This window comes from Sapajus apella, unplaced genomic scaffold (assembly GCF_009761245.1).
Source record: "Sapajus apella isolate SASKATOON/1434 unplaced genomic scaffold, GSC_monkey_1.0 scaffold88, whole genome shotgun sequence".
Classification (NCBI taxonomy): Eukaryota; Metazoa; Chordata; class Mammalia; order Primates; family Cebidae; genus Sapajus; species Sapajus apella.
Genome location: NW_022437028.1, coordinates 3,955,424 through 3,978,803, shown reverse-complemented (window position 1 = coordinate 3,978,803; position 23,380 = coordinate 3,955,424). Strand labels below are relative to the sequence as shown.

At 49.3% G+C, this 23,380-nt stretch overlaps 1 long non-coding RNA gene across 1 annotated transcript in view; it reads left to right on the top strand.

Annotated features, from left to right (window-relative positions):
* The first annotated feature begins 3,428 nt into the window (after positions 1–3,428).
* LOC116534513 overlaps positions 3,429–23,380 on the top strand; it is a 23,531-nt gene continuing 3,579 nt past the window's right edge. The window contains exons 1-2 of the long non-coding RNA XR_004261763.1: positions 3,429–3,495; positions 8,144–8,148. This is a non-coding gene — a long non-coding RNA (uncharacterized LOC116534513). The remainder of the gene's footprint in view (positions 3,496–8,143; positions 8,149–23,380) is intronic.

Sequence of the window (23,380 nt, the reverse complement as noted above, 5' to 3'; positions counted from 1 at the left end):
ATCAGCCTGGCCAACATAGTGAAACCCCGTCTCTACTAAAAATACAAAAAATTAGCCAGGTGTGGTGGTATGTGCCTGTAGTTCCCAGCTACTTGGGAGGCTGAGACAGGAGAATTGCTTGAACCTGGGAGGTGGAGGATGCAGTGAGCCAAGATTTGGATGGTGTTAAGATCACTAATTCACTGTTGTAATAGTCAAATTCACAGAGACAGAGAGAAGGATGGTGGCCAGGGCTAGCGGGAGGGAGAAATGGTGAGTAAGCGTCTCACGGAGACAGAGCTTTGGTTTGGGAAGATGAGAAAGTTCTGGAAATGGATGGTGGTGAAGGTTGCATGACAATGGGACTGTATTTAATACCACTAAACTCTGTTCTTAGAAATGGTGAAAATGAGAAATTTTATGCTATATATATATTCAGCCACAGTAGAAGAAAGAATTTCTTGCATCTAAAAATACGCCTCTAAGAACCCACCATTCACATGAATGCATTAAAAACCTTCATTCACTGAAAAAAAAATTTAATTCAGTTTCAGACAATGCTGGGAGAAGTTAAAGATGTTTGATTCCAGGTTGGGCGCAGTGGCTCACGCCTGTAATCACAGCACTTTGTGAGGCAGAGGTGGGCGGATCATGAAGTCAGGAGTTCAAGACCAGCTGGCCAAGACGCTGAAACCCTGTTTCTGCTAAAAATACAAAAATTAGCCCAGCATAGTGGCAGGTGCCTGTCATCCCAGCTACTCAGGAGGCTGAGGCAGAGAATTGCTTGAACCTGGGAGGTGGAGGTTGTAGTGAGCCAAGATTGCACCACTGTACTCCAGCCTGGATGACAGAGCGAGACTCAATCAAAAAAAAAAAAAAAAAAAAAAAAGTTCCAGTCCAGTCAAAGATTAAGAACCAAGTATGTCTGGGTGCGGTGGCTCATACCTGTAATTCCAGCACTTTGAGAGGCTGAGGCGGGCAGATCATCTGAGGTAGGGAGTTCAAGACCAGCCTGGCCAACATGATGAAACCCTGTCTCTACTAAAAATGCAGAAATTAGCCAAATGTGGTGGCACATGCCTGTAATCCCAGCTACTTGGGAGGCTGAGGCAGGAGAATCACTTGAACCGGGGAGGCAGAGGTTGCAGTGAGCCGAGATCACACCACTGCACTCCAGCCTGGGTGACAGAATGAGGCTCGGTCTCAAAAACAAAAAACAACAAACAAACACACGACAAATAACCAAGTATGTGACAAGGCATAGATGTTCAGGCCTATAATCCCAGCTCTTTGAGAGGGCCAACTTGTGAGGAGCAATTGAGGCCAGGAGTTCAAGACCAGCCTGAGCAGTACTGTGAGACTCTTGTCTCTACAAAAAGTAAAAAAAAAAAAAAAAATTAGTTGGGCGTGGTGGTATGCACCTGCAGTTCCAGCTCAGGAGGCTGAGGTGAGAGGATTGCTTGAACCCAATAATTGGAGGCTGCAGTGAGCTCTAATGGTGCCACTGCACTCTGTCTGGCTTGGGCAACAGAGAAAGACCCTGTGTCAAAAAAAAAAAAAAAAAAAAAAAAAAAAAAAAAAAAAAAAAAGGCACAAACATGTAATCTCAGGGCTTTGGGAGGCCGAGGCAGGTGGATCACCTGAGGTCAGGAGTTTGAGACCAGCCTGGCCAACATAGTGAAACCCCATCTCTACTGAAAATACAAAAATTAGTAGGGTGTGGTGGTGCATGCCTGTGATCCCAGCTACTGGGGAGGCTGAGGCAGGAGAGTCACTTGAAGCCAGGTGGTGGAGGCTGCAGTGAGCTGAGATAGTACCACTGCACTCCAGCCTGGGCGACAGGGCGGGACTCTGTCTCAAAAAACAAAACAACACAGAACAAAACAAACCCCCATGTAGCTTGTCAGACGTTGGATCCCACTATTTGGGACGGCGTGATCCCAAGAGAAACATGTTTCTAGGGAACGGTTCTGGGGAAGCGTTCCAGGGAGGTGGTCCTTGAGTTGTAGGTTAAACCCGAGGCAGTGGGGGCCTGGGCAGAGGGCTTGGAGGGCCTTCTGGGACCAAGGCAGGGTGTCTGGGGTGCCCCCGAGTCCTTACTGGTGCGGGGCTACCTTTCAGCCTGAGGTCGCTAGGGCGGCACACAGGGCGGGTTCCAGGGTTGAGATCCTAGCCTGCAGGACTCTTGAACAGTCGCTCCTTTTTGAAGACAGCTGTCTCAGGGAGGAGAAGGGAGCCCCGTCAGGCGTGAGGCTGGGCGTACAGTAGCAGGTGGGCTGCAGTGGCCACGGGCGGGCTGCAGTGGCCACGGGTGGGCTGCGGTGGCCACGGGCGGGCTGTGGTGGCCACGGACGGGCTGCGGTGGCCACGGGCGGGCTGCGGTGGCCACGGGCGGGCTGCGGTGGCCACGGGAGGGCTGCGGTGGCCACGGGAGGGCTGCGGTGGCCACGGGTGGGCTGCGGTGGCCACGGCAGGGCTGCGGTGGCCACGGGCGGGCTGCGGTGGCCACGGCCGGGCTGCGGTGGCCACGGGAGGGCTGCGGTGGCCACGGGCGGGCTGCGGTGGCCACGGGCGGGCTGCGGTGGCACGGGCGGGCTTGGGATTCTGCAGCTGGAGCAATGGTAGGAGTACTCCTGGCAGCCACCAGGGGTCGCTCTTGGTTCATGGAAGACACGTGCAGGCCTCCCTTGCTGGGTCTCCCCGGCCCGCACCTTGGCAGTCCCCAGGGGGCTAAAGGCCTGGGCGACCCAGCACGTGGTCCAGCTGGGAGCCGCCACACGCCCGCCTGGGGTGGCTCCACCCGGAGATCCCAGCAGGGGGGTAACATCCGTCTCTCTCACTCCAGCCTGTCCATGTTTCAGCTTCGGCAGCTGGCCCCGTTCCCTCTGCGTTGGTTCCCACTGCCAGGATTTGAGGGAGGATTAATTCATGGAGTCGTGGGTAGAACAGGGACCCTCCCGGGACCTCAAAGCTGCCGAGGCCTGGAGAGGCGCGTCCCGGCCTCAGCTGGGAACGTGATCACCTTTGCAAGGTAAAGGTCTCTCTGGCACATCTAGAGTCAAGGAGGTGCCCTGGGTGTCAGATGACCAGTTTCAGGGTTGAGCTCAGCCTGTTCCTGTCGCTGTGAGGTTTAATGTTGTCCTCTTCAGGAACCCCACGTTTTTGTAGGTGTTGGAAATAGCTGCTCAGTGCTGCAAAGAAAAATCAGCACTGAGACAAAGGATCTTCCAGCAATGCAATTTTTACTTCCTGGGCTGCAGGAAGGGTACCCTCACTAGCCATCTTGCTAGGGGAGTACAGTGAACAAAGGGAAACACACAAATTTATCCCTTACACATTTGGGGTCCTCCTTACTGCTGTGTCTGATCTCTGTTGCCTGGAGCCAGACCTCACAGTCTAAACTAAAACCTGATTGGCTAACAACTTTAAATTTTTCTGAACAGGTAAAAGCAGTGGAGGGCTGGGGCATGCCTGTGAGCACGTCCAGCACAGATAGCTTGGCTAAAGTACAAGGACGTAGAATGTACTACGTGCCTGTTAGCATGGCATGTCTCACTGCTACATAGGATAGGGCTTAACAAAGTTAACAAGAAAGGAAACTTTAAAAAGGAAATTTTCTGCTTCCCACAGTACATCTGGCTGCTGTTTACATCTGCACACCAGCCGAAAGGGATTTGAGTGTATCTGGAACTTTCTTGCAAGAGCATTATTTCTGATCTATTTCTGGTGAAAATACTTCATTGTGAATTATTTTTCCTAATGATCTTTTCTCCCTGTCCTGAGAAACTGGGCTCATATGAGAGCATCAGGCTTTTCTCCTGGGGCCAGGGCAGGAAGGGGAAGCAAGTTCTGAAAAGTTCAGGGGCACGAAGGACTAGAGGGTCAACTTCCTGTGCATGACGGTGTTGCTGGATTCGCGGTAACACAGGGTCGTGCAGTAACGGAGCTAGAAGGGAGCTGAGTCCCATCGTCCCATTTCACAGATGAAAACTGAGGCCCAGAGATGGAAGTACAGTGCCCAGCCCAGGGCTCTTCGGTCTTGGAGAGGATGTTTCTTCTTTGCGCCTACGGGGCTGTCAGCTCTGTGGCTTGACTATGCGGAGAAGAAGGAGAACCGTGAAGAGGGAACCTAGGGTCTCTCTGACTGAAAGAAGCTTCTGGAAGACCCCAGAAGTGTGGGGATCCTCGGTGCAGGGAGACAGAAGCCTGCCAAACTGGTAGACAGTGGACAATGGGTCTCTAAGACTCAGTTTCCTCATCTGTGAAAAGAGCCAGTTGGTCTTAAAAACAGCTGAAAATTCTCCCAGGTCTGACTCCCTGTCTCCACCCCTCTAATTCAGTGTCACAGTCCACACTTGGGGCAAAGGAACCCCACTTTTCTGCAGGTCTGGGTGCCGCTCGCGTCTGCACACCAGCTAGGAGGGATTTGAGTGTATCTGGAGCTCTTTTGCTTTTGTTTATTTCTGGCTAAAAAAGTGCATGTACTAGAGAGGCTGGTTTCTGATACTGTGTAGACATGGCCTGTGTGCATCTTCCTTACATGCCTTCCAGGGCTCAGCCTGATGTCCATACATCCTGACCTCTTCACTGTGAATGTGGGCAGGCCAGTTAGTAATTTGTACTTTCCAGAGCCTTTGTGGATAGATGGTTCTGCTCCTTGGAGAGCGTCAAAGGGGAAAGTGTGTGGATTGCATGTGTTTATGTGTGTGTGTGTATGTGTACATATATGTGGATATGTGCACATGGCGCATGCATGCATGTGTGCATGATGTACATGTGTGCATGTTTACATGTGATACGTGGTCTCTGCAGATGTATGTGTATGCATGTGTACATGTGTATGTATGGTGCATGCTGTGTGTGCATGATATATGTATGTGCACATGTACATGTGCATACTGTGTGTGCATTGTGTGCATGTGTACATGTAGTACATGGTGTGTGCATGCACACATGCATGCATGGTGTATGTTTGTACCCATATACATGTGCATGGTGTGTGCATGTGTGTACTCACATATGCATGTGTGTTTGTACACATGTACATGTGGTGCATGGTGTGTGCATGTGCATGCACACATGTTGCATGGTTTATTTTTGTACATCTGTATACGTGGTCCATAGTGTGTGCAGGTGCATGTGTGCATAAGTACATATGGTGCATGGTGTGTGCATGTGTGTGCATGCATGTGTGCACAATGTACGTTTTAACTTACGCACATGTGGTATGTGCGTGTGTATGCTGTGCATATATGTGTACGTGTGTGCACATATGATTGGAGATGGAGGTGGGCTGCACCACCCGGGAGAGCGTGGACCCCAGGGCACCTGCAGACTCCATCTGGGCAGATTCTGGACTGTCTCAGGCAGATTCTGTTCCTTGCATCCAGTCCCTAGGTGGCTTCGATTTGGATGGGAGGCCACCTTCCATTTTTTCTGTCCAAGAATTGGAGCTTGGCTCTTGAAATCAGACATTAAAAGGCACTTTGCATTTTCTTAGGGGCTTAGGAGCATTTGTGTGTCTGGGTCGAGTGAGACGCGATTATCATGTTCCTGGCATTGTGAGTTAGGAAGTGCAGAAGTCCTGGGTGTTGGCCCAGTAGTTCCTGCCCCTTTCTAGTGGCCACTCTGTCACCTTTGAGGCCCTTGCTGGCATGGCACATGGAAGGTAGGGGGCTAGAAACGCAAAGGTTACTGTGACAAGGACTCCTGGAGGCAGCTAGAGTCATTTCAAGACAGGAGAGCCTTGCTTGCTAGAGGCAGGGCTGTCGTGTGCCGCTGGGTTAACGCAAACATGACTGCATGGAAAGCAGGACACAGCTAAATCAGTTTTCTGCAGACCTGATTTGCCATATGCTTGTGATAGTAAATGTTAATATTCTCACTCGTGGTGATTTATTTTGCAGCCTCTGAATCTCACAAATGTACTTCCATCTATGGCTAATGTGACAGGTGCTACTGCAAACTTTCATTAGTTACTACTTTTCCTCCCAGCTACCTGCTCTGAAAATGGGGGAAACAGTTTCTTCGAAGTTAGCTCAATCAACGGTGGAGGAGAGAGACTGAGGCTCAAGAACCGCTGTTTACAGTTTCGTGTTTCTGGAGGGTGGGGACTGGAGTTCAGCTTGGTGCTGGGGGCCCTACTTGGAGTTTCCTGTCTGGAAGGAAGCCAGGGCCTGTCATGTATGTTACCTAAACGCCATCGCCTTGTGATGCTACAGTTTCTTGATCTATAAAATTGTTTCAGTTATGCGTCTTCGGATGATAATGAGTTACTGCATGAGATGGGCTCAGTTCAGGGTCTCCCCCTAGTAAAAGACTCAGGGAGTGCTATTAGCTATTATTTATTTATTTATTTTTGCTGAGGTCTCGCTCTGTCGTCCAGGCTGGAGTGCAGTGGTGCGGTCTTGGCTCACCGCAACCTCCACCTCCAGGGTTCAAACGATTCTCCTGCCTCAACCTCCCAAGTAGCTGGGATTACAGGCGCCTGCCTCCATGCCCAGCTATTTTTTTGTATTTTTAGTAGAGTTGGGGTTGGCAAGGCTGGTCTTGGACTCCTGACCTCGGCCTGCCTGCCTCAGCCTCCCAAACTGCTGGGATTACAGGCGTGAGCCACATGCCCGGCCTAATTTTTGTTTTAAAAGACAAGGTCTCATTCTGTTGCCGAGGCAGGAGTACAGTGGTGTGATCACAGCTCACGACGGCTGTGAACTCTTAAGCTCAAAGGATGCTCTCACCTCAGCTTCCTGAGTAGCTGGGACTACAGTCATGCACTACCATGCCCGGCTAATTTTTTAAAGTTTTTAATAGAGTTGAAGTCTCATTGTGTTTCCCAGGCTGGCCTTGAATTCCTGGCCTCAAGCTGTCCGCCTGCCTCAGCCCCTCCCACAGAACTGGAATTACAGGCATAAGCCGCCGTGCTTGGCCTAGTTTTGTTGAATGTGGACCATCATCCTCATCACTGCCTCTAACTTTATTAAACACTCTGTTCCCAGCACCGTGCTAGTCAGTGTACAGACACAATTTAGGTATTCCGTGGATATATATATTTTTTAAGATGGAGTCTTGCTCTGTCACCCAGGCTGGAGTGCGGTGGCGAGATCTCGGCTCACTGCAACCTTCATCTCCTGGGTTCAAGCAATTCTCCTGCCTCAGCCTCCCGAGTAGCTGGGACTACAGGCACCTGCCACCACACCTGGCTAATTTTTATATTTTTGGTAGAGACAGGGTTTCACCATATTGGCCAGGCTGGTCTCAAACTCCTGACCTCAAGTGATCCGGCTGCCTCAGCCTCCCAAAGTGCTGGGATTACAAGTGTGAGCCATCCCACTTGGCCAACATGTGTTGAGTGCATACTATGCGTCTGGGACTGTGTGAAGTGTTAATGATACAGCAACGGACACAGCAAAGTCCCTGCCATTGGGAATCTACCTTCTAGTTGGGAGACAGGCAACAGAAGGTTGAACAATAAATAGGAAATATACCCTCTGGCAGGGGTTAGTACTCGGGACAGAAGGGAAACAAGGGGAGGGGCAGAGAGTGATGGCCAGCTGAGGAGCTGAAATAGACAGGGTGCTCGCAGCAGGAAATGAGAGAGGAGCAGGTGCAAAGGCCCTGGGGTGGGAACGTGCTTGGTCTACTTGAGGAACAGTAAGTGAATAGGCGGCAGTGTCTGGGGAACAGTACCTCATTTATGGATGAGGGAGTGGAGAGATTAAATAGCTGGGGCCCTCGGTCCCAGAGAAAGCGCCAGAGCTAGAATTCACTCACGGAAAAAGAAAAAGGAGGTGAGGCCAGGTGTGGCGGCTCACGTCTGTAATCTCAGTGCTTTGGGAGGCTCAGGTGGGAGGATTGCTCGATGCAGGAGTTTGAGACCAGCCTGGGCAACATAGTGAGATCCCATCTCTACAAAAATTTAAAAATCAGCTGGATGTGGTGGTACATGTCTGTAGTTTCAGCTACTTGGGAGGCTGAGATGGGAGGATTGCTTTACCCCAGGAGTCCAAGACCAGCCAGGGCAGCATAGCAAGACTCTGCCTCTATAAATAATAAAAAATTAGCTGGGCATGGTGGTGTGCACCTGTGGTTCCAGCTACTTGGGAGGCTGAGATGGGAGGACTGCTTGAGCCCAGGAGTTCAAGACCAGCCTGGACAACACGACAAGAACCTGTTTCTACAAATAATAAAAAATTAGCCGGACATGGTGGTGTGCACCTGTAGTCTCAGCTACTTAGGAGGCTGAGGCAGGAGGATCACTTGAATCCAGGAGTTGGAGGCTGCAGTGAGCTATGATCACATCACTGCACTCCAGCCTGGGTGACACAGCAAGACCCTGTCTCAAAAAACAACAACAACAACAACAATAAATAAAAGGAGGTGGCAAAAGATGAAATAAAAGGCAGTAGGACAGAGAGGAGAGGGAGACAGAGGAAGGACGCGGTAGAGGAGAGAGACGGAAAAGGAGAGGCTGGATATTGAATGGGAAGTGTGGATTGGGGTCAGCCTCATGACCAGGGCTCTAGCAGCAGAAATCTAATCCTTCTCTGGCAACCCCCAGGCAAACAAGAGCCCCTTAATCCCACAGTTATCTTTCTTTTTCGTTCTTCCTTTTTTTTTTTTTTTTTTTTTCTGTCACCCAGAGCCGAAGTGCAGTGGTGTGATCTCAGCTCTCTGCAACCTCTGCCTCCCGGGTTCAAGCGATTTTCCTACCTCAGCCTCCTGAGTAGCTGGGGTTACAGGCATGCACCACCACACCTGGCAAATTTTTGTGTTTTTAGTAAAGATGGGGTTTCGTCATGTTGACCAGGCTGGTCTCGAACTCCTGGCCTCAAGCGATCCTCCCGCCTCGGCCTCCCCAAGTGCTGGGATTACAGGTGCGTGCCACTGCACCCAGGCCCTTTTGCAGAGAGTCCTATCCGTACAAGCTCCCTGAGGGCAGAACTGTGCGCAAAGCAGAAATTGCCATGAACACTTGCCTGGTCACTTCTCTTTTCCTTCCCCAAATAATAATAGGTTGGGAAGAGCTGGGAGCCTCTCTTCTTATTAAGGGCAGATTGCTGACAAAGCGCCTTTAAACGACTCTGTAATTGCCAAGATGCCATGTGACCGTGTGGGATGTGCCCTCTGTCCGGCCCCTTTCCTGGGCGTGTGCTCAGTGCTATCCTGCCACCCTTGTAGACAGGCAGCTGTCAGATGCTCTGCCCTGAGCACACGCTGGTCTGCCCCTATTAGAGGCCATGAATGGCCCCAGGCAGTGTAAGGGCAGACACCCTTACCGACGGCTGTCTCCTCCTGGTCCGTGCCCCGTGCCCTGTGCACATCATATTGGCTGACTTCCAAGATCATGGCTTTGCGAGGTCTCGCTGCACAGACAGGTGGAATTTTGCAGAGCAGGCATCAATTGAATACTCTGATCTGGACAAAGAGAGGTCCGAGGCTCATCCTCACCGGAGGCTACGATGGTCCCCTACCCAGCTGTGTACACTGGGCAGGTCAATTCTCCTCTCTGGACCTCAGTTGTTGCATTTATTTTTTGAGATGAGTCTCCTTCTGTTCCCCAAGCTGGGGTGCAGTGGCGTGATCTCAGCTCACCGAAACCTCTGCCTCCCAGGTTCAAGCAATTTTCCTGCCTCAGCCTCCTGAGTAGCTGGGATTACAGGCACCTACCACCATGCCTGGTTAATTTTTGTATTTTTTAAATAAAGACGGGGTTTCACCATCTTGGCTAGGCTGGTCTCGAACTCCTGACCTCAAGTGATCTGCTTGCCTCAGCCTCTCAAAGTGCTGGGATTACAGGTGTGAGCCACCACGCCCAGCCCTCTGTTGTCAGTCTGTATCAGGAGTGTGTTAGACCTGATGGCCCACAGGGTCCCTCGTGGCTCAATGCTGTGCATGCATGAGCTGTAGCTGACACAGCCTGGTGCCTGGCATCCCGGTGCTGGGGTAGGACAAGTGGGCACTGGGGCAAGAGCCCAGGCTTCCTTGCAGCTCTCTTTACACTGTGGCTGGCTCTGCATGGAATGGGCTGAGCCTGCTGAGGGGCTGCTATCAGCCCCACCTTCTAGATGCCCCACTCTGCCCTTCTGTGTCCTGCTCTCTCAGGCTGGGGTGGGCATCTACACACCTCATTTCCCAGCCTCTGGCTTCCTGATGTTTCTGCCCAGAGGAGGCATAGCAGGAAATCAGAATGCGGGATTGCAAGGGAGGAGCTCTGTTCTTCTCTGACTGCTTCTGGAAGCATCTGTAGAAGTGGTCATGTTCCCTCTGTGATGCCACTGTGGTCCTCAGTGACCTCTGTCTTTATGCTGGGAGCACCCTGTCTGTTGGAGCTTCTCCACTGTCCATTACCCTCTGCCCTTCCCCTCATTTCCTTTCTTTCTTTCTTTCTTTCTTTTTTTTTTTTTTTTTGAGATGGAGTCTCGCTGTTGCCAGGCTGGAGTGCAGTGGTGCGATCTTGGCTCACTGCAATCACTCCCTTTTGGGTTCAAGTGATTCTCCTGCCTCAGCCTGTTGCCCCGAATAGCCGGGAAAACAGGCACCTGCCACCACGCCTGGCTACTTTTGGATTTTTAGTAGAGACGGGGTTTTACCATGTTGGCCAGGATGGTCTCAATTTTTGATCTCGTGACCCGCCCGCCTCGGCCCCTCAGAGTGCTGGGATTACAGGCGTGAGCCACCACACCTGGCCTTTTTCTTCATTCAAAAAATATTAAAGTTTTATCTCACTCCTGTTGAACCATTCCTGATTTAAAAGGTGAAAATGTGGTGAACCTAGAAGTATTTATTGCTGATTTTTCTTTCTTTCTTTTCCTTTTTTTTTTTGATAGAGTCCTGCTCTGTTACCCAGGCTGGAGTGCAGTGGCGCGATCTCGGCTTACTGCAACCTCTGCCTCCCTGGTTCAAGTGATTCTTCTGCCTCAGCCTCTTGAGTAGCTGGGACTACAGGTGCATGACACCAAGCTGATTTTTGTATTTTTAGTAGAGACAGGGCTTTGCTTTATTGACCAGGTTGGTCTCGAACTCCTGAACTCTTGATCCGCCTGCCTCCGCCTCCCAAAGTGCTGGGATTACAGGTGTGAGTCACTGTGCCCCGCCTCCTCATTTCCTTTCTGTCCCTGGTCCCTGCTGGCTGTCCCTTTCTTTCCATGACCCCAGCACAGACCTGACGGTCCCCTCATGGTAATCTGGCAAGCCAAGGACTCCCCCTCCCCTTCCCAAAGCACAGCTTCTGACTCTGCCGACGCCACCTTCTCCCTTTTCTCCTCCAGCTCTAGTGCTAGTGGCATCAGGGGTAAGTGACACCAGGCCTTGGCTTGGGACTGCTGTGGCGAGAGGGGGCTGCTGGCTTCTAGGGCTTCCAATGACCAGACCCACGTGGAAGCCTTCCGAATTATCCTGTTCATGTGGCAGGTGGATTCTGCAACCACCCCGTCTGGCTTGGGGCCAACTCAGCCCTTGGAGGGATTTCCGGGAGTCTAGTATGTTTAAAGGATGCCAGAGTCCCTGAGCCAGCCATGGGCATGGATGCCATTGGCCAAGCGGCAATCTCTGAGCATGGAAACTGTGCCCGTGGGACTGGCTAATTGGCTTCCACATCTCCACATGTTTGATGTTTTCCTCTGGGCCCTTTTCCTCCTGCCTTTGTCAGCCCGCTTAGGCTCCTGAGAGCCGGCATTCTAGAACACAAATCATACCATTTGCTCCCTCCCCACCCAGCCCCTTTGAGAATTGTGAAATTCAGCCTGGAGTCCAGGACCCTGGAGACAGAGCCGCTCCTACACTTCCGGATCTATTTCTCTCTCTGACTCCAGGGTGTGGTCTCAGCACATACACAGCCCCGTTCCCGCATCCACCTGCTCTCCGTGGCTTCCTCACCTCTGTCTTCCTGTGCCCACGGGCTTCCGTCCTCCTCACCTGCAGGGCCACAAAGTTCTGATGGGTGTTTTTTCAAACAGTTACCCTGTGAGATGAAACCATGCATCCGCATCACCTGGAGGGCTTGCTCAAGTGCGGATCGCTGGAGATTCTGATCAGGGCTGGGGACTGGGGCTCCAGAACTGCCCCAGGTGTGCAAACGCTGGGGTCTGGGTGCCACACTCTGAGAACTGCTACTCTAGACCGTGGCGGAACATGTCTTCACGAGAAGAGGCTTTCTGGCTTTTGCTTTTATTGTTTATTTATTAGTTTTTTCAGACAGAGTCTGGCTCTGTTGCCCAGGCTGGAACACAGTGGCCTGATCTCGGCTCACTGCAACCTCCGCTTCCTGGATTCAAGCGATTCTTGTGCTTTACCCTCCTGTGTAGCTGGGACTACAGGTGCATGCCTGGCTAATTTTTGTATTTTTTTTTTTTTAGTAGAGATGGGGTTTTACCATGTTGGCCAGCCTGGTCTCAAACTCCTGACCTCAAGTGATCCACCTGCGTTTGCCTCCCAAAGTGTTGGGATTACAGGCGTGAGCCACTAAACCTGGCCATTTCCTGACCTTTTCAAAAGGAGGGAGAAAGAGTGTGTTTGTGAGAGATGGAGAACATCAGCTGCTCCCTGGGTGCCAGGACACCTTCCGTGTCTACCTTGACATCCGTGCTTCTCTGTCACGTAGATGGGGAGCTCTGGGCAGTGTATTAGCCTATTCTCACACTGCTGTAAAGAACTTCCCTGAGACTAGGTAATTTTAAAATTTTTATTTTATTATTTATTACTATTATTTTTGAGACAGAGTTTCGCTCTTGTTGCCCAGGCTGGAGTGCGATGGAGCGATCTCGGCTCACTGCAACCTCCGCCTCCTGGGTTCAAGCAATTCTCCTACCTGAGCCTCACAAGTAGCTGGGATTATAGGCGCCTGTCACCATGGCTAATTTTTGTATTTTTAGTAGAGATGGGGTTTTGCCATATTGTCCATGCTGGTCTTCAACTCCTGATCTCAAGTGATCCACCTGCCTCGCCCTCCCAAAGTCCTGGGATTACAGGCGTGAGCCACAGCGCTTGGCTAGACTGGGTAATTAATAAAGAAAAAAGGTTTCCTGACCTCATGATCTGTCTGCCTCAGCTTCCCAAAGTGCTGGGATTACAGGCGTGAGCCACCGTGCCTGGTTAAAAGTCCAGACTTCTTGCTACATAGGCGGCGATGTGTCCTTTTGCTTAAAGGAACATTAGCTGAGTTTTCTGTTACCCGCAACCATGCCTGACCTCTAACCATCTCTTAAAAGACCTCGTCTCCAAAGACCATCCCGTTCGGAGGTCCTGGGGGTTAGGGTTTTGGCACATAGATTTTGCAGGGACTCAATCAGCCTATCATCACAACAGAACTCCGTGAGTAGTGAATGAATGGTAAACGAGGTGGCTCAAAGGCGGAGTTACATTCCCGTTTGTGTGTGCTGTAGGAGCCGGCGAAGGGGGCCTGGGCGGCTCTGCTGTCAACAGGAGGTGAGAAGCAGAGGGATGGGCCTGAGTTAACTCTCCGCGTGACACTTCTTGCTTGTCTGAAGCTCTTCCCTGCCGCCTCCTTCTGTCGTACGTGACATCCCGACTGGGAACATGGGAAACAGCAGCTGATGCTGTCAGTGGGATGGCCGCCTCTCTGCCGTGAGCTCAGTGGTAACTGCCAACGCGATGACATGTAAACTTTGGCGGTGACATTGATCCGCCTTCCAGCGAGAAGGGGGACAGGCGCCCGGTGACATCTTTTCTTTCAGGGGCAATGACAGGCTGCAGCATTTCATAGTAGGCTAATTTCAGCCCAGTCTTGAAAAGCCAGGAGAGAAAAGCAAAATTCTATAAGAAACTTTTTTTTTTGGAAGACATGAAGTTATTAATGGGTTAGCGAAATTATTTACTTTCTTTATGTCCTTTCTTTAAAACAGATGGGAAAGAATTTCTTAAAAAATTTTTCTTTTTGAGATAGGGTCTTGCTCTGTTGCCCAGGCTAGAGTGCATTGGCATCATCACAGCTCACTGCAGCCTCCAACTTCTGGCCTCAAGTGATCCTCCTTCCTCACCCTCCTGAGTAGCTGGGATTACAGGTGTGCACCACCACTCTTGGCTGATTAAAAAAAAATTTTTTTTAGACGGAGTCTCACTCTGTTGCCCAGGCTGGAGTACAGTGGTGCGATCTCGGTTCACTGCAAACTCTGCTCCTGGGTTCAAGCGATTCTCCTGCCTCACCCTCCCGAGTAGCTGGGTTACAGGCGTGTGCCACCATGCCCGGCTAATTTTTGTATTTTTAGTAGAGAGAGGGTTTCACCATGTTAGCCAGATGGTCTCGATCTCCTGACCTCATGGTTGGCCCGTCTTGGCCTCCAGCCTCCAGCTCCCAAGAAACAGGAACTAGAAGCATGTCTCACCATGCTGAGCTAATTTTTTTATTTTTAGTAGAGACAGGGCCTCCCTATGTTGCCCAGGCTGGTCTTGAACTCCTGGGCTCAAGTAATCCTCCTGCCTCAGCCTCCCGAATTTCTGGGATTACAGGGCTGAGCCACTGCGCCCAGCCTGAGATTTATTTTTTAGAGCAGAATGAGGGAGAGGCAGTGAGATGAGGGAGGCAGAAGAAATCTTTCCTGTTAATAAATCTTGCTTCTGTCACATTGTCACTGGGGGCACAGCATGAAAAAGGCCTTAAGAGAAGTCCAAACGCAATGCTGTGAGGGTCTTGGGGTGAGCCGGCTCCATGCGGTGCTGCCAACGGCACTCTCTTGCTGCTAATCCATCTGCCCTAATTCAGGCCGAGCGCAGAGACCTGCAGCCGTGCACGCTGGGCTGGGGTCAGCTTCCAGATGTAACAAATCTGTTACAAGCAGGTTCAACCTCTAGCAATTGTCGGGTGAATTAGTGCTTGGAGAGCCATGGAGCTGATGGGGGAGTAAGGGAGTGAGAGGACTTCTTCCACGGGGGCCTTCAGCCTCCACGGGTATGCCAGGTTATAAGGGTTTGCCGGCGGCCTGGGGCTGGGATGGGGTGAACTGGGAAAATTCCTCCTGTTGGCTTACTGGCTACACACCCAGCTTGCAGCCCTCGATCAGAACCCGCCCATGTGGCAGCTGGCAGTCATCTGGTTGGATGATCGGGCTTTGAATGTAGGCAGCCCCCACCTCCAGAACTTCCCTACACACACATGCGCACACACACACATTTATTGTTTCAGATAAACATTTACTGGGCACCTATTTTGATTAGGGCAAACAATCTCTGACTTGATCCCGACGTGATTTGAACACACAACCTTCTGATCTGGAGTCAGAGGCACTACCGCTGCACCATGAGGCCTGCCCTGGGCACATGTTTTGTATGGGGTGCTGAGATACTGGGATGAATAAGGCCTAGTCCTTGGACTTAGAAAACTTCAGTCTCCTTTTTTTATTTTATTTTATTATTTTCATAGGTTATTGGAGTGCGGTTGGTGTTTGGTTACGTGAGTAAGCTGTTAGCGGTGATTCGTGAGATTTTGGAGCACCCATCTCCCGAGCAGTATACACTGCACCCAGTTTGTAGTCTTTCATCCCTCACCCCTTCCACCCTTTCCCTCTGAGTCCCCAAGATCCACTGTGCCATTCTTATGCCTTCGCATCCTCGTAGCTTAGCTCCCACTTATGAGTGAGAACATACGACATTTGGTTTTCCTTTCCTGAATTGCTTCACTTAGAATAATAGTCTCCAATCTCATCCAGGGTGCTGTGAATGCCGTTAGTTCATCCCTTTTTATGGCTGTGTAGTATTCCGTTGTATATATAAATATCACAATGAAAGTTTCACCCTCTTGAGAGATCTCGGCGTTCACACAATGCACTGTTCTGTGTGCTTATTCATGTGGCTGCATGCGGGTATCATCCACGTGCTCCATAGTATTCTGTTGTGTGAATGCACCACACTTTATGTATCCATGCTCCTGTTGATGGAAGTTGGACGTTTCCCATTTTTGATTGTGGTGAGTAAAGTTGGTAAGCACTTTTTTTTTTTTTTTTGAGATGGAGTCTCGCTCTGTCACCCAGGCTGGAGTGCCGTGGCGTGATCTCGGCTCACTGCAACCTCCACCTCCTGGGTTCAGGCAATTTTCATGCCTCAGCCTCTCAGTCTACCGAGTAGCTGGGATTGCAGGTGTGTGCCACCATGCATGGCTAATTTTTGTATTTTTAGTAGAGACGGGGTTTCACCATGTTGGCCAGGCTGGTCTCAAACTCCTGACCTTAGGTGATCTGCCCCCGTCAGCATCCCAAAGTGTTGGGATTACAGGCATGAGCCACCGCGCCCGGCCAGTACTTTTTACTTTTATTTTGTATGGAAACATGCAATCATTTCTGTTGGGACCGTACCTAGGAGTGGAATTGCTGGGCCCAAGGGCAGGAGTATTTTTTGCTGTAGGAGATATTGTCCAACTGCTTTTGCAAAGTGGTTGAACCATTTTGACTCCTACAAATGGTATGTGAAGTGGGATTGATGTTTTGTGATGCCAAGTGTGTTTCTATGATTATTGCAGTATTGCAGGTTGGTTTTCTCTCCCAGCATACACATCAGGAGACAGAGGCTAAGATGCGTGAAGGAACCCACCTCACTTCTTGCAGCAGGTAAACAGAAAAGAGGAAATCTGAGCCCAGGTCACCTTAATGCTAATACTGGGGCCTGTGGACCCCTCCCATTCCATTGGTACCATTAGTAAAAATGACCTATTGCATCACTGCTTGATAAGTCTGCAGGGGGATGACGCGACCTGGGGCCCACCACTTCCGGTCTTGGAAGCCAAGGAGTCAGACAGATGGTGGTACCTCAACAGCACATAGCCAGCACCCCACAAAGACACTTTCCAACACGATTGCATCCTTTGCAGGTCTATTTCCTGCCTGACCTGAGTCTCAACCTCTCTCTGATCCTCCCAGCTGTGACTTACATCATGTTCACTGCTACGGTGGTTCACTTTGAAACCCGATGCTCAACCCAGTTTTCCAAACAACTATGGCTTATGGCTTCCTTCCAATTCTGAGCACCCAAGTCAAGCACCCTTTGCAGTTGGGTTAGGGCTCTGCAGTCTTCTCCCTCTGTGTGTACTTGAGTCAGCCGTCCCACCAGCTCTCGACAGCCAGTGCCAGGGACTCTGTCTAGATGTTCTTGACTCTACCCAATAATCTGGCATCCAGATCTTCCTGGCATACGAAAATGTTTTCTCATATAAGACAGGGCTGAAACTTCCGAGACAATATTGGGAAATTGTCAATCTCATGGCAACACGTGCTTTTGGTAAATCCCTGAATTGAAATGAACACCATCTAGCAATTGTCTTAGTCCATTTTATGGTGCTATCACAGGATAGCACAGACTGGGTAATTTATAATGAACAGAAATTTATTGGCTCATGGTTCTGGAGGCTGAGAAGTCCAAGATCAAGGTGCTGTATCTGGTGAGGGCCTTCTTGCTGTGTCATCACATGGCAGAAGAGCAAAGAGAGAGAAAATGAACAAGAGGGGGTGAACCCACTCCCACAATAGAGAACCCAGTCACATGATCCCAGCAATAGTCCACCCATTAGTGTGGAGCCCTCATGATCTAAACACCTCTTGAAGGTTGCACCTGTTTTTTTTTTTTTTGGAAACGGAGTCTCACTCTGTCATCTAGGCTGGAGTGCAGTGGCACAATCTCAGCTCACTGCAACCTCTGCATCCCAGGTTCAAGTGATTCTCTTTCCTCAGCCTCCTGATTAGCTGGGATTACAGGTGTCCACCACCATGCTTGGCTAATTTTTGTATTTTTAGTAAAGACAGAGTTTCACCATGTTGGTCAGGCTGGTCTTGAACACCTGACGTCAGATGATCCACCCACCTTGCCCTCCCAAAGTGCTGGGATTACAGGTATGAGTCGCTGCACCTAGCCGAGGTCCACCTCTTGATGCTGTTACAGTGGCAACTAAATTTCAACATGAGTTTTGGAGGGGCAAACGCTCAAACCAAAGAAAAAATCCTTACTTAAGAAGCTGACAGAATGACCAATTTACTACGGATCTTTTCTTGCAATATCTTTCATTTCCTTCCTATTTTTCATTCATCTTCTTTTGGTTTATTTCTCCATGGTCCACACATAGTGTCTCTAGTTTATTTTCCTGCTGGGCCGCATCTTATTCTGATACACAAAGGGAGTTCACTAGAAGATGGAGATATTTTTCTCTGAATCACGACTGCAGCTGGGAGGCTGGCGGTGGCTTTCTTCCAAGGACTTTTATTTTCAGCACCATAAACTTCTTTACCACGGTGAGAAAGAGGCCATCAAAAGCCTGTTTATCTGTAGAGCTAAAAGCCTAGGAGCTATCTTTATTTATAGGAGCCTGTGAACGTTCATGATATTGGGTGAGGAATGAAATTGCAGCAAACCTGCTACTGTTTGAGTGTCAAGAAATCTGTGTCTTGCAGGCTGTTCCAAGGCCAGCAGAGAGGCAGACAGACTGGGTTCAAATGCTTGTGTGATCTACATCAAGTCACCGTTCTGAGCCTCAGTTTCTTTATCTCTAAAATGGGAAATATAACACCTCCATCAAAGGGTTGCTGTGAAGGTTAAGAGTGATGATGTATTTGAGGTGCAGAGCTCAGCGCTGGTGGGTGGGTGATGATGGCGGGGGTTCTTCCTGCTTCTCTATGTGACTTGATTTAGAGGTCCTTGAGTTGTTTATTAAAAATTCTTTACAATTAGCTTTATTGAGGTATAATGCATATATAATAAAGTGCACTTATTCTAAGTATAGTTTGATGAGATTTGACAAACATGCACTTCCATGAAACTCCTACCCCAATCAAGGTGTAGAACATTTCTTCACCCAGAAAGTTCCTTCATGCCTCTTTACAGTCTATTTTAGTTTTCCAGGGCTCCTGTAGCAAAAGTACCACAAATGGAGTGGATTAAACAGTAGAAATTTGTTGTCTCACAGGTCTGGAAACTAGAAGTCTGAGATCAAGGTGTTGGTAGGGTTGGTTGCTTCTGAAGGCTGTGAGGCAGGGATCCACTCCAGGCTTCCTTCCTTAGCTTGTGGGTGACTGTCTTCTATCTATGTCTCTTTATATTATCTTCCTTCTAGTTGTGTCTCTGTGTCCAAATTTCCCCCTTTTATAAGGACACCAGTCATATTGGATTAGCATCCACCATCATAACCTCATTTTAACTTGATTACTCCAAATAAGGTCACGTTCTGAGATACTGGGCATTAGGACTTCCACATATAAATCTGGGAGGTGGGGAACACAGTTCAATTCATAACACAGTCAAACATCCCACCCTCTCCCCAGGCAATCACACAGATTTGCCTTTGGCAAACCCCAATTAGTTTGCCAGTGCTAGAGTTTCATATAAATGGAATCATACAGTATATGTTCTCTTATGTCTGTTTCTTTTGCTTAGTTTATGCTGTTTTTTGTTTTATTCTTTTTTAACCTCAGCCCACTGTACCCTCCACCTCCTGGGTTCAAGCAATTCTCCTGTCTCAGCCTCCTGAGTAGCTGGGACTGCAGGCACGTGCCACCATGCCCGGCTAATTTCTTTGTATTTTTAGTAGAGATGGGGTTTCACTATGCTGGACCAGACTGGTCTTGAACTCCTGACTTTGTGATCCATCTGCTTTGGCCTCCCAAAGTGCTGGGATTACAGGCATGAGCCAGCATGCCTGGCCTTGAGATTCATTTATACTGTAAATTGTATCAGTAGGTCAATCATTTTGTTGCTGGATAGCAACCATTGATTGGATGTACCACATTTCATTATGTACTCACCTGTCAGTGAATGTGTGAGTTGTTCCCTGGAGCCATTTTGAACGTGACTCAAAGTGCAAGAAATACATTTTATATTTATATACTCGCATACACATATAAACACATATTAAACTACACAAACATTCCACAAATATGTAGCTTTCCTGCATGTGAAAGACTATTTGATCTATTCAATTCAATTCCACACAATACTGGATAAGACCACTAAATTGATTTTTTGATCCACAAAGTGGTCATGGCCTGGAGTTTAAAACTTCTCTGGAGTGGGAGTGGTAAAGAGGTACCAGTCAGCGGAAAAAGAGTGAAGAAAAGATAACCAGACTGTACAATTTTGGCTTGTCCCTGCTGCATTCACCTGCTGAACAAACAAAATCTAATTTTGGATACCACAGTAGATCTACCCAACACACAGAATGTCAATTAAGACTCACTCTCAGATTCTCAAGAAAGCATAGTTTGGCACAGTTTTTGTCTGAGACTTTTCTTCATGTTCAGTCTTGGTCTCTGATTCTAAAGATGTGATTCAGAGCTGGGTTACCCCTTTTCTACCAAAGGGGATATGATGTGACCCTTGGTCAAGATGGTGCCCATCTCACAGAAGAGGTTAGGGCAGACATGGAAAGGCAATATTAATTGACACAGGTTAAGTTAGTAACAACCCCAACATCTCAGTGGCTTAACCCACAGAGATTTATTTCTTGCTCACTCTAAGTCTACTGAGAATTTGCAGACTCTGCTGGTCAACTCTCCTCCATGTGGTGATTCAGGGATCCAGGTTCCTTTGATTTTTGTGGCTCCATCTCAACATAAGGCCCCCTTTGGGATCCAGTGATGGGAATGGGAGCCAAGAGCTAGTTGGAGGGTTATGTTCTGGCCTGAAAGCAATACATACGACTTCTTTTCAAGCTCACTGTCTAGAATCAGTCCCTAGAACATGGACCTACTTAACTACAAGGGAACTGAGAAGCGTAATCATCCATCCACCTTGAGGAGAGAACTGGACAGACTGGTGCAGTGTCTTCACAGCAATGTCTTCAGAGTCTTATAACGTGGAGTACGCCTTTCCTCCAGCTCTACAGATCTCCCTTATGCCCCCTGCCACCTGCTACCACCTGTACAAACCCATTTTTCTTCCTGTTCTGTGGAGCCCAGTTCTTGCTCCAGCGGTAGAGTTGAGTCTGGGGAAATATACTTTTGTTTCCCCCCATGCCTTGGCTTTGAATAGATGCAGAATTCAATGGCACTTTGTCTGCCTCTTTGGAAGTAAGTGAGAAAGTGGCCCTGGGCCAGAGAAAGTGGGAGACTGAGACGAAGCTTGGCTGGATTAGTAGTTTAGCCCTAGGTGGTCCTGCTTAAGCAAGAATGCCTCTCTAAGGACTGGCTCCCCAGGAGACAAGGCCAGACATGTCAGAGAAGGCCCTGGAAACCATCAACTGTCCTACCATCAGTCTGAAAGTGGGCAAGGTCACTGACAATTCTATTCATTGCCAGTCTTCTGTGCTAGCCCAAGACTTTCCCAAAGGGAGAGGGGCCTTGGCTGCAAAGACAGGCTTGCATTTTTACTCCCCACAACCCGTCCCTCTTCATACAATGCCCTATGCACAGGTTTTGTAAAAATATGACTGTCGTGTAAGTGAGGACATCCCGTATGCAAGCCTTCTGCCGGCTCCAGCGATAAAGAATTCGGGCCTTATTTATAGGACTGCCTCCAGGATCTGACAGAAAGAATTGAGTATGCTGCCAGGGTGCGAAATGAGATTTCCCAGAAAGCCATTCAGTGGGCTAAAGGGGCCTCTGGGGAGTGAGAGAGGAGACAGGCAAGGTGAATCAGACAGAATGATGGGGCGGCAGACAGTGGTGGGGGACCCTCCCTCCTCAGGAAGAGGGAAGACAGCAGAACCTTCCTGAAGCTCTTTTCCTAATCAAAGAAACCAAGCATGTTCTCAAGCATCTGGGGGCTTTCTAGAGGACACCCTGGCCTCAGGCAACTGGTCATTCCTCTCCTCTCGCTCCTCTCCCGCCCCCTCTCCCTTTATCCATCCCTCTTCCTCTCCCTCCCACTTCCTTCTCTTTCTGTGCTCCCTCCCCTGTATTCTCCCTCTTTCATCATTTTCCCTCCCCCAGGCATCAGGGCTGTTCATAAATGGCTCTGTCTCCTCTGCACTTCGACTCAGTTTGAAATGGGGTTCGCCCATGTGATTTGTTTGGCCAGTAGAGTGGGAGTGAATGTTTTGGGTGCAGATGCTTTAAGAGTCAGTGTCTGTGTTGCTCGCTTCTTTTTCTCTGCCACAGTGCCCAGCAATGCTTGAAATGCTGGCCACCGTATCGGTCTGGGCCCTGGAATGAGTGTGACACAGCTGACCCTGGCTGAATGTGTAGCAAGAAAGAGAAGTCTTTGTTGTTTTGTGCCACCGAGATTTGGGGGTTGTTTGTTACTGCAGCATAACCTACCTGACACTGACTGATACACTCTCTGTGCCAGAACCTTGGAATGACTTGTGCTCCTGCAAGAGACATTTAAGTGGCCAGGTAGCTCTTTCAACACAGTGCTAACTGTGTTAGACTATTCTTGCATTGTTTTTAAAGAAATACTCAGGATTCAGTAATTTGTGAAGAAAAGAGGTCTAATTGACCCATGGTTCTGCGGGTTGTACAGGAAGCTTAGCTCTGACATCAGCTTCTGTGGAGGCCTCAGGAAGCTTCCAATCACGGTGGAAGCTGAAGGAGGAGCAGGCATCTCACTTAGTAGGAACAAAAGCAAGAGAGGAGGGGCAAGGTGCCACACACTTTTAAATGACCAGGTCTTGCAAGAACTCATTCATTTTCACAAAGGCAGCACCAAGGGGGTGGCGCTAAACCGTTCATGAGAAATCCATCCCCATGATCCAATCACCTCCCACCAGGCCCCACCTCCAGCACTGAGGATTACGACTCAGCATGAGCTTTGGGTAGAAACAAATACCCAGAGGATATCACTGACCCAGCTCTTTTTAATAACCACAAAGTGTGGTCTGGGGGACAGGGAGACAGAGGATGGTTCTTTGACCTGCCGAGGTTAATGGGAAAGCTTCGAGGTGTGCTCGTGTTGGAAACCTACCTGGCCACATTCCTGTCGTCATGCTGTTCCAGAGGGAAGTTGATGTCCCAAAGTGTGAGAGCTGTTGTTCTCCGGCAGTAAATGATTCTTAACCTTTATACCCGACAGTCTTGCGTGGGGATTTATGCGGTGCTCAGGGCAGATGTGGACTGGTGCTCTTTCACTCCATTTCCTTGTCAGCTGGGGCTTGGAAGAGGCAATTCTTTTTCTGGTGCTGAGGAACAGGCTTCTAGCCCAAAGATTCATTTTTTTTCTTTTTGGTTTTGTTGCCTTGACTGTCTGATGCTTCTGGGTTTTAAGATTGATCAATCTCTGCTCTGAAACCTTACCTCTTTTGTTTTTTTAAAAAAATTTTCCTTGGAGACAGTGGTGTGGTGTCTCTGCCCAGAAACTCTGAAGGTCAAGGCTGTGGAGAGAGGCCTGACAATGCCCCATGAGACCAATCACTCATTCCTTACTGCAAGCGCTGTGCCAAGGGTGGGGATGCAGGAACTGGAAAGCCATGAGCCCTCATGGGGGCCACGTCTGTCCTGAGAGCCACTTTTTCTTTTATTCTTTCTTTCTTTCTTTCTTT